General features: G+C 38.6%; 1 pseudogene; it reads right to left on the bottom strand.

Annotated features, from left to right (window-relative positions):
* Nucleotides 1-245: 245 nt before the first annotated feature.
* LOC131825916 (large ribosomal subunit protein uL4-like) lies at nt 246-1506 on the bottom strand (annotated as a pseudogene).
* Between the last annotated feature and the right edge of the window lie 10470 nt (nt 1507-11976).

Here is an 11976-nt window from a genome sequence, read left to right as displayed (position 1 = left end):
AGAGAGAGAGAGAGAGAGAGAGGGAAGCAGGCTCCCTGCCGAGCAGAGAGCCCGATGCGGGACTCGATCCCAGGACCCTGAGATCATGACCTGAGCCGAAGGCAGCGGCTTAACCCACTGAGCCACCCAGGCGCCCCACTATATTGCTCTTTTAAAACATTTTTTTTCAGTCTTTAATCAGATCTTTATTCAAAATTAGCTGTCCAAAATGATTTGACTTCTATAGAATAAACAAATGTAAGTTTTTAGGCAGCAGGCTTCTTGCCTTCTGTGGTAGGTTTCTTTCTTGCAGGCATCTTGTCATCTGCTGGTTTTTTGGTAATTGCAGCCTTTTTTCCCACCAAAGGCTTCTTCTGCTTCTTCACACCAGCAGCCTTCTTCTTTGTCTTCCATACCACAGGCTTCTTGCCTAGAAACCCCTTCTGATCATATTTGGCTTCTAATGCTGCTGCTGCCTTATCCATCTGGAGTTTGTGATTTTGGTCTGGCAAAGAATGGTATTCTGGCACAGAGTTTTTGCATATGGGTTTAGCTTCCACATGATTCTCAGGTTCTTCAGTGGATTCTTCTTCAGGTCCCTGTGATGAATCTTCTTGGGTAGTGCTCAGAGGGTTCTTTGGATCCCTGGACTTTTCAAGATTCTGCTAAGGTCTGTGTTAATACCTTATCTGTGGTAAAGCTGTAGTTACTCTTGAAGGAGGCAGTCTTATGCCAAGTTCCATATAGATTGCCTAGCTTGTGGAAAGCATTTTCAGTCCAAATGTAGAAACGTCCCACTTGCCCACTAGGAGCAAGTTTCAAAATGTTCAGTTTGCCTGCATTAAGTCAAGTAATGCCTGGGATGTTTCTGAAGGCCTTGATGATACCATTGTCTTCATTGTAGATGATGCAGGGTCCCCTGCACTGGACAGAATGATGGTTTCTCATTTTGCCCTTGACAGCTCTCATTTGCTGAGAGGCGTAGACCTTTTTGATATAATTCCAGGCTTTAAGTTTCTTTCAAAACAAAACAGCCTTGGTATTCTTGTAGCCTTCACCTTTATTGTCAACCACCAAAGGAAGTTCAGGAACTTCTTCATTATGATGATCATTAGACATGACCGGCACTGGTAAGGCTGAGGCAGCCAGGGCAGAGTACATGGCATATGGCTTCTGGTTATATTCACTCTACGATTCAACAGCACTGGGTTTTGGTGGTACAAACATGCGGCCCCCATGACACATATTTCCAAGAGCACCCTGGCCGAAATGGTGAGTCCCACTGCCTCAAACTCTAGGAATTCAAGCCACCGATCTGCCAATACCCCAAGACTGAACACTGATTTGATGAACTGCTAGTTCACTGACAGTGTATGTCTGGCTGTTGTTTTTGCGCAAGTTGGTATGAACAAAGTTCATAATATCAGGTCAAATGGGAGCCTTAAACACAGCAGGCAAAGTAACATTTTTGTCAGATGACTCCCCCTTTTCAGAGTACACAGATGTCAATGAATGAGCACACGCCATCAAGGGGAGAAGAGAGGGTGATGCTCCTCAAAACATTTTTACCAAAGTTATACATATACTGATTTCAAAGAGACAAATAGTTCTTATAAAATTTGTTGTAAAAACCAGCAGTCTACTTTCACCCATACTTTCATTTTTGGAGGATTATTTTGGGATGTATTTCTGTGTCTCTAAATAACATGCTTTATTGCTGCTTCTTGGTTTGTTGATTTCAGGCAGGACCTATTGACTTTCCGCTAAAGAATTTTCAGATTGAGCTGAATTTCATCACTCCCACTTTCCAGTGCACAAGTGCTATGTCCCAGCCCACATCCTCTTGATAGGGCTCAAAACAATTGACAGTGAGCCATGTAGTGAATCTTGATCATTTTGCTTTCTGTGCATAGTTTTATATTTTCCCTAAAGGTCATACAATTATCCTCTCAAGATGTTGAAATACATCAAGTGTTCTGTCAGTTTTGTCTTGTGAAGAAATCTCTTCCTGAAGAACTTTCTACCCTACTCTAATCTGGATTGTTTTCCTTCTTTACTGAGGCACAGCTGAAGGCATGGTCTTCACAATCACCTGGGAATTCTTTTGGTCTCTCTAGAAGGTATGCAATTTTTCCTTAATATATCTTCCTCTTTCTTGGCTTACATCTTCATTTTAGTGAAGTTTATCCCTCTATAGATTCCTGAGAAAGAGGAGGAGGGGAAGGTAAACTTTAAACATCCTGCATGTCCAAATTGGTCTTTACCTTCGCTTTCAATTTTTGGTCTGGCTGGATATACTTGACAGATCTTCCTCAGTTTAATGATGAATATGACTTGATAAATCCATTGGAAGTTAAAATACTGTAATCAAAAGGCATTTAAGGGGCATCTGGTTGGCTCAGTGAGTTAAACATCTGCCTTTGGCTCAGGTCGTGACCTCAGGATTCTGGGATGGAGCCCCAAGTCCAGCTCCCTGATCAGAGGGGAATCTGCTTCTCCCTCTCTCCCTGCTCCTCCCTCTTGTGCATACTCTCTTTCAAATAAATAAGTAAATAATCTTAAAAAAAAAAAAGAACATTTAGTACACTAACCTACTGAACATCATAACTTACCCTAGCCTGCCTTAAACATGTTCATAACATATTAGCCCACAGTTGTACAAAATCATCTAACACAAAGCCAATTTTATGATAAAGGGTTGACTATCTCATGTAATTTATTGAAAAGAGGTCTCTTTTATTTTTTTCCTTTTTTTTGTTTTTGGAATTCTCCTGACAGTGCCTTTTCTGTCTTTATGGATGCAATAGATTATTCATATCCTGAGTATACTAATGATTTTTACATTTTCTTCTCTTTGTATAAGTCTTTTTTTCCCCAAAGTTATTATATTTTTCTTTAGGGGCTTTACTCAGATGTTGGGGTTTTTAAAATATTTTTTATTGTATTTATTTATTTTAGAGAGTCAGAGCATGTGTGCATGCAAGTGGCGGGGGCAGAGGGAGAGGGAGAGAGAGTATCTTAAGCAGACTCCATGCTGAGGGCAGAACCCAATGCGGGGTTTGATCTCATAATCCTGATATCATGACCTGAGACAATATCAAGAGTCAGTCGTTTAGGGATGCCACGGTGGCTCAGTCAGTTAAGCAACTGCTTTCAGCTCAGGTCGAGAACTCAGGATCCTGGGTTCGAGTCCCACATCGGGTTGCCTGCTTAGCAGGGAGTCTGCTTCTCCCTCTCCCTCTGCCTCTCTCCTCTGCTCATACTTTCTTGCTCTTGCTCTCCCTCTTTCTCAAATAAATAAAATATTTGAAAAAAAAAAAAAAAAGGGAGTCAGTTGCTTTACCGACTGAGCCACTCAGGTGCCTGAGTTTTTTCTTTCTTTCTTTTTTTTTTTAAATTGTACTATAGTAAACATACATTATTAAATTAGTTTTGTATGTACAATATAATGATACATTTTTATACATTACTCAGTGCTCATCATAATAAAGGTACTCTTAATCGTTTTATTCTATTTCATCCATCCCCTCACCCACCTGTCTGACGACCAGCTCTTTATTTTCCATAGTTAAGAGTCTGTTTTGGTTTTGGCTCTTTTTTTCCCCGTTTGTTCATTTGTTTGTTTCTTAAATCCCACATATGAGTGAAATCATATTGTATTTGCCTTTCTCTGACTGACTTATTTTATTTACTATTGTATCCTCTAGATCCATCCATGTTGTTCCAACTGGCGAGATCTCATTCTTTTTATGGCTGAGAAATATTCCATTGTGTACAAATACCACACCTTCATTATCCATTCATTTATGGATAAATACTTAGGTTGTTCCCATATTTTGGCTATTGTAAATAATGCTGCAATAAATATATCAGTGCATCTCTCTTTTCAAATTAGAGTTTTCATTTTTGGGGGGAGTAAATACCCAGTAGTAGAATTACTGAATCATATGGCAATTCTATTTTTTTTAAAAGATTTTATTTATTTGACAGAGAATGAGAGAGGGAATACAAGCACAGGGAGTGGGAGAAGGGGAAGCAGGCTCCCCACTGAGCAAGAAGCCTGGTGCAGGACTCTGATCCCAGGACCCTGGAATCATGACCTGAGCTGAAGGAAGATGCTTAATGACAGAGCCACCCAGGTGCCCCTGATAATTCTATTTTTAATTTTTTTGAGGACCCTCCATACCGTTTTCCACAGTAACTGCTCCAATTTGCATTCCTACCAACAGTACCTGAGGATTCTTTTTTCTCCATATCCTTGCCAACACTTACTATTTGTCCTTTTGATTCTAGCCACTCTGACAGGTATAAAGTGATACCTTATTGTGGTTCCGACATGCATTTCCCTGGTGATGAGTGATGTTAACATCTTTCTATGTGTCTGTTGGCTGTCTGTATGTCTTGTTTGCAAAAGTGTCTGTTTTTGTCCTCTGCCCATTTTAATCATATTATTTGTGCTTTTTGGTCTAAGGATGGAGTTAGGGCTTATGTACCATGATTTTACTGTAGGGGGATATGGCTAGGGTTTTTTTTTTGTTTGTTTGTTTGTTTTTTTTTTTGGATCAATCACAGATTTTCATATCTTCCAGATTTTTCCTCTTAACTAGTCAGATTCTATGAAGAAGACTCTTCAGACCTTGCACATAGTGGTAGAAGGTCTAGCAACTGCTGTTCTATTGAATAAATAAGATTTATTGTTGGCACTCTCCCCTACTACTTTTGGATTCCATTCACCAGGTAGTTTTTGTCATTATCACTAGCCCATCTCTTCCAGAATTTTGCTGCTATAACTTCCATCTTCTGTTCTTATGCCTTAAAGACTCTATTCTATTATTTAAGTAGAGTGTGGGGAGAAAGCAAAGGTAGATTTGTGTGCTAGTTCTCCAGCCTAATACCAGGAGTCTCAACATTTATTTATCTATTGTCCTTTTATTATACTGTACATATTTCTGTATGATACCTGAATATTTTTAAAAGCAGGAAAAAAGGATAAAACAAATGACTACCTTGATTAAAATTCTACATTATGTAATCTTTTTGCTTACTGCTATGTTATGAAAATGAGAAGTGTTATTAATTTAATTCTTTGAAATTTATCTTATTTCCAGGTTCTTGAGGTGCACACCCATATCTCCTTTTGTGCCTCCCCAATGGCAAGTTTTCCTACTTCATTATTCATCCTAGAGCTGACTTTCCTAAAATATGTGTCTGTGTGCTCAGTGGCTTTTCATTATTTTTAGTCAGGCAAATTGACTTTCCTCCTGGAAGAAATCCAGGGAGTAGAGCCTCCAAGTGTACTCTAGATTTGGCTGTGCCAAAAATGTTTCACTTTGAGATATTAGTTGTTCTGAAACAGTAGGAACTTGGTTATATTAGAAAATGACAAGACTTTAATAGATTTTTAAAAAGCGCTTTAAAAGTGTGTTTTCACTAACAACCAGAGAGATCTGATCATTCTCTTTGCATTCCATGTACGGAGGTGATATGTGAAGGTTTTAAATGAATGACACCTGTCATCTGTGCAGTGAGGTGTGTATTGTGCTGCGGTGTCTCGGGAATGAGCAGGTGTTAGGAAACTTTTTAGAAATGTTCTATATTCAAGGGAAAAAATATTCCTCGGGAGTTAATCTCAAGTCATGCTGATCCTCTTGTGGTTTGGTTTGATCTGAGATAATGTATAAAAAAGACATTATTTAAGCAGAAAGCACCACATAATCCTTGTTATTTTCTTATAATTCTTATTTTCCATGCTGAACTTTGAAACATGTTCTCTCTTTTATCCACATCACTTCAGAAGCCTTTATTTGTAAAAGGGAATGAGAAACTATTTTATTTAGTTTCAGAGTTCAGTCAATTCTCTAAAAGTCAATTTTTAAGATACTGTGTGGTCCAGACTCTGTTGGCATTTTCATAAATGTGGACATGGGTAAGTAAGAAAAGGCAGGAAACAAGCATCTGGCTTTCAGACCTCCCCTCATCTGAAATGTGAATTTTTAGATGAAATAAGCTTAGCAGGCAAATTTTTATACACAAGCATAAAATAATGAATCAAGATGAATTGTAAGCATTTAGGATCTTGTTAAATTCATCTGGGCAGCAGCCACTTGGATAAACTATCACCACCAATGGGTGTCCTAAAGGGATGAAATGACTTCAACATCCTATAAATCAAAAACGCACCTTCACCATTCAATCAATATGCTGATTGAATGTTGGCAGTGCAAAAACAGTGTTTCACCTTCACAGAATCTAGTGTATGTGATTCAATGAAACATGTGTTTTATTTTTATTTCTTTTATTTTTTTAAAGATTTTATTTATGTATTTGACAGAGAGAGAGATCACAATTAGGCAGAGAGGCAGGCAGAAGGGGGAGGGAAGCTGGCTCCCAGCTGAGCAGAGAACCTGATGTAAGACTCAATCCCAGGACTCTGAGATCATGACCTGAGCCAAAGGCTGAGGCTTAACCCACTGAGCCACCCAGGTACCCTGAAACATGTGTTTTAAAGCAAAAGTCCTTCATCATAAAATACTTGATAGTAATTCATGTGATAATAAAATGGTACTGGAAACAATACGTAGGCAAGCAAATACCCTGGCAAAAAATTATAGGTGAGTGAAGAAGATGCAAAAGTAATCTTGCTTAGGCTTATGACTCTGTATGATGTAGCTCTTCAACAAATCTGCTGTGTTATGATAGACTAAAGAGACTTTTTGGGGTGTCAGTTTATTGAGGTGTAATTTGCATAAGTTAAAATTCATTTAAGTGTACACCTCAGTGATTTTTAACACATATGTATAGTTGGGTAGCCACTATCATTATGTAGAATATTTTCATAGTCCCAAAGAGTTGTTTTCTTAAATTTTTTATTTTTTTAATTATTAACATTATTATTAACATATAATGTATTATTTGTTTCAAGGGTACAGGTCTGTGATTCATCAGTTTTACACAACACACAGCGCTCACCACAACAAATACCCTCCCCAATGTCCATCACACAGCCACCCCATTTTCCCACTCCTTGCCCCTCCAGCAACCATCAATTTGTTTCCTAAGATTAAGAGCCTTGTATGGTTTTGTCTCCTTTGTTTCATCTTGTTTCATTTTTTTCCCCTACTTCCCCTATGATCCTTTGCCTTGTTTCTTAAAATCTACATTTCACTGAGAGTGTAAGATAATCATCTTTTTCTGATTGACTTATTTCACTTATCATAATATCCTCTAGTTACATCCACATCTTTGCAAATGGCAAGATTTCTTTTTTTGATGGCTATGTAATATTCCTGTGTGTGTGTGTGTGTCTGTGTGTGTGTGTGTATCACATCATCTTTATCCACTCATCTGTCAATGTACATCTGGGTTTTTTCCATAGTTTGGCTCTTGTGGACATTGCTGCATAAACATTGAGGTGCAGGTGCCCAAAACATTCTTTTTCATGAGCCCTTTCAATCAGTCTCCACCTTCAACCCTTGGCCCTCACCTGTCTGCTTTCCGTATCTACACCCTGCCCTTTTAAGAATTTCTTAAGAATAGGTCTATAGAATATGAAGTCTTTTGTTTCTGGCTTCTTTCTCATAGCATAATGCTTTTGAGATTCATCTGTACTCTTTGATGTATCAGTAGTTTCTTTATATAGCTGAGTAGTATCTCTTTGTATGGACATACCACTATTCATTTATCTACTCACAAGTTGATTGTTGAATTCTTGGCAGTTTTTGGTGCTTATGAATCAACCTGCTATAAAGTAGTCTTTGTGTGGACATATGTTTTCATTTCTCTTGGGTAAATTTCTAGAAGTGGAATTGCTGGGTCATATGGTCAGTGTATACTTATAGCAACAATACTTACCGTAACAAAAACAACTAAGACTGTTTTCCAAAATGGCTAAAAGTTGAAGTGTCTATTTTGCTTTTGCACCAGCAGTATATGAGAATTCCATTTGCTTCTCATTCTGACCAAAGCTTGATATTTGTTGGGCTTTTGATATAACTATTCTAGTGAAAATCTAGTGATATTTGATTTAAGTTTTAATTTTAATCATCCAGTTAATACCATAGGGTATCCTTCTTGTGCTTACTAAATTTTTTCTTTATTGAAGTATGGGTTCAAATATTTTACCTAATATTTCTTTTTTTTTTTTTTTAAAGATTTTATTTATTTATTTGACAGAGAGAAATCACAAGTAGGCAGAGAGGCAGGCAGAGAGAGAGAGAGGAGGAAGCAGGCTCCCTGCTGAGCAGAGAGCCCGATGCGGGACTCGATCCCAGGACCCCGAGATCATGACCCGAGCCGAAGGCAGCGGCTTAACCACTGAGCCACCCAGGCGCCCCTTACCTAATATTTCTTGACAATTTTTTAATCTTCTTGTTGTTGGGCTTAAGAACTCTTTATATGTTCTAGATATAAATATTTTATAAGATACGTGTTTGTATTTTCTCTTGGTTTGTGGCTTGTCTTTTCAATTTCTTACTAGTATCTTCTGAATAATAAAATATTTTAATTTTGATAAAGTTTGCTTTGTCAAGTATTTTCTTATATAATTTGTGCTATTTTGTCCTATTTAAGAAATTTTTGTCTAACCCAGTCACTACCATATTACTTTTTCTAGAAAATTTTTTTAAAGTTTACTTATTTAAGTAATCTCTACACCCAATGTGGGGCTCAAACTCACAACCCTGAGTTGTACTCATGTACTTTTCTGACGGAGCCATCCAGGCACTTCTTTCTTATTTTTATGGTTTTAGATTTTATATTTAGGTCATGACTCATTTGAGATAATTTTTGCATATAGTATGAGGTTCATATTTTTGTCATGTAAATATCTCAAGTTACTGGGGGAAAGGATAATCTTTTAAATGAATGAATAGTTCATAAGTGTTCAGGAGGATCAGAATGATGAATTCCAGGGGCAAGGTACTTTCACCCATGAAAGAACAAATGAAGCACAAAGCAGTGTGTCAGACCACTGAGCTGAAGTCAGACTCATGGATGTAAGTCTGGATGTATATCTCTTCTGATGATATAAGTTATATTTTCTTTCGGTGCCTTGGTGGCTCAGTCATTAAGTGTCTGCCTTCAGCTCAGGTCATGATTCCAGGGTCAGGGGATTGAGTCTTGTGTCAGGCTTTCTGCTCCATGGGGAGCCCGTTTCTCCCTCTCCCACTCCCCATGCTTGTATTCCCTCCTTTGCTATCTCTATCTTGGTCAAATAAATAAAATATATATATATATATATATATATATATATATGTATATATATACACACAGAGAGAGAGAGTTATATTTTATAATATAAATTTAAGTTTTCTTTAATGTGTCCATCTACTTGCTTCTTGATTAGAACATAGTTTGAGGATATAACTTAACTGTCTATACTTCAATTTTTCCATCAGTAATGGGGATCAAAGTAATATCTGCCTTGTAGAGTTCTTGAAGAGACTAAACATGTAATACACAGAATATTAGACATTATTAGACAAATGTTAGACATTATTATGAGCACCAGTTACTTCACAGTGACTGTCCTAAGCAGCTATCTTAGACAGGAATGAGTCTGCATGGGATCATTCACTGTTGTGTTCTTGCCTCATCTGTTGCCCCTGAGCAAAAAGAATGATAGTACAAATATCTAGTTACTTTAGTATGATTCACAATTCTGGAAAGGGTTTTTTCGGCTCAACAGTTTACAAAGACATCAGAAATGATTAATTGAGAATGGCTAAACTCACAAGATAAAATTAATTATATACAGATTACAAAGCAGCTCACTTAAGCATAAACACAATTAAAAATAATAACCAGATAAATTTATGCACCCCCCCACATTTATTACCAGTTTATTTTTTCAGAGGTTTTGAAAAAACATTCTGCCACAACTGCTACAGATATCCTTCTAATTTTCATCCATGTCTGTTTGCTATCTGTCCTTGCTCACTGTTGTCCATTGATCCACTTCTGTATTCCATGTTGGGCCCAAACCAGCTGATCTAATCTGCTTCACATCAGCCTTATCACTCCCTTGATTTAAGACTGATATACCGATTACAAGGACTCCTACAACCCTGTCTGTATTTCTAGGAGTCTAACAATTTTCACTCGTTATTACAGATAGTTAGGCAATTTCCCCTCAGTTTTGCCAATGTGTTGCCTGTAGCCAGCTACGATGGGATGTCTCCTTTAATATTGCTGTACCATGAGGAGCTTTACAGAACCTTCTAGGCAGGACCAGCTGCATTATTTGTTCAACATTAGGACTTAGGGAGTTGAAAAATTTTACATGATAAAAACATAATTTTGACAGCCCCAATCTTGATTATTTGTAAAGGATGGAATTTAAAAAAAAGAGCCTATGGGGGGGGAGGAGTCAAGATGGCGGAGAAGTAGCAGGCCGAGACTACTTCAGCTAGCCGGAGATCAGCTAGATAGCTTATCTAAAGATTGCAAACACCTGAAAATCCATCGGCAGATCGAAGAGAAGAAGAACAGCAATTCTGGAAACAGAAAAACAACCACTTTCTGAAAGGTAGGACCAGCGGAGAAGTGAATCCAAAGCGACGGGAAGATAGACCCCGGGGGGAGGGGCCGGCTCCCGGCAAGCGGCGGAGCAACCGTGCACAAAATCTGTTCCGCTGAGGGACATCGCTCCAGAGGCTACCCGGGGCAAAGCCCACGCGGGGTCAGCGTGGCCTCAGGTCTCGCAGGGTCACAGAAGGATCGGGGGTGTCTGAGTGTCGCAGAGCTTGCGGATATTGGAACAGGAAAGCCGGCTACAGAGACAGAGCCGACAGTAAGCTCACAGCTCGGGGTGACCTTGAACCAGTCGCAGGCTCGGTGAGCTCGGAGCACGGCTGGAGGTCAGGCAGATGGGAGTAACTGGGCGCGGTTCTTTGAGCGCGCACTGAGGAGTGCGGCCCTGGGCTCTCGGCTCCTCCGGGCCAGAGACCAGGAGGCCGCCATTTGTATTCCCGTCCTCCGGAACTCTACGGAAAGCGCTCAGGGAACAAAAGCTCCTGAAAGCAAACCCAAGCGGATTACTCACCCCGGCCCCGGGTAAGGGCGGTGCAATTCCGCCTGGGGCAAAGACACTTGAGAATCACTACAACAGGCCCCTCCCCCAGAAGATCAACAAGAAATCCAGCCGAGACCAAGTTCACCTACCAAAGAGTGCGGTTTCAATACCAAGGAGAGCAGCAGAATTCTAGAGGAGGAGAAAGCAAAGGACAGAAATCATGGCTTTTTCCCTGTGATTTTTTTTAGTCTTGCGGTTAATTTAATTTTTTTCTTTTTCATTTTTTGTTTTTTTTTTCTCGCATTCGGATAAATTTTTTTTTAACTGTTACATTTTTCTTTTTTAATGATTTTTTACTAGTTCATCTAATATATATATTTTTTCTTTTTTATATTTTACTTAGGTGTTGTCTTTTTTATAAATTCTTTTCTTTTTTTTTCTTTCTTTTTTCTTTTTTTTTTTCTTTTTTTTCTTTCTTCCTTTTTGAACCTCTTTTTATCCCCTTCTCCCCCCTCACGATTTGGGATCTCTTCTAATTTGGTTAAAGCATATTTTCCTGGGGTTGGTGCCATCCTTTTAGTATTTTACTTGCCCCTTCATATACTCTTATCTGGACAAAATGACAAGACGGAAAAAGTTCAACACAAAAAAAAGAACAAGAGGCAGTACCGAAGGCTAGGGACCTAATCAATACAGACATTGGTAATATGTCAGACCTAGAGTTCAGAATGACAATTCTCAAGGTTCTAGCCGGGCTCGAAAAAGGCATGGAAGATATTAGAGAAACCCTCTCGAGAGATATAAAAGCCCTTTCTGGAGAAATAAAAGAACTAAAATCTAACCAAGTTGAAATAAAAAAAGCTATTAATGAGGTGCAATCAAAAATGGAGGCACTCACTGCTAGGATAAATGAGGCAGAAGAAAGAATTAGTGATATAGAAGACCAAATGACAGAGAATAAAGAAGCTGAGCAAAAGAGGTACAAA

This window comes from Mustela lutreola, chromosome 2 (genome assembly GCF_030435805.1).
Source record: "Mustela lutreola isolate mMusLut2 chromosome 2, mMusLut2.pri, whole genome shotgun sequence".
NCBI lineage: Eukaryota > Metazoa > Chordata > Mammalia > Carnivora > Mustelidae > Mustela > Mustela lutreola.
This window is presented reverse-complemented; position numbering and strand designations above follow the sequence as displayed.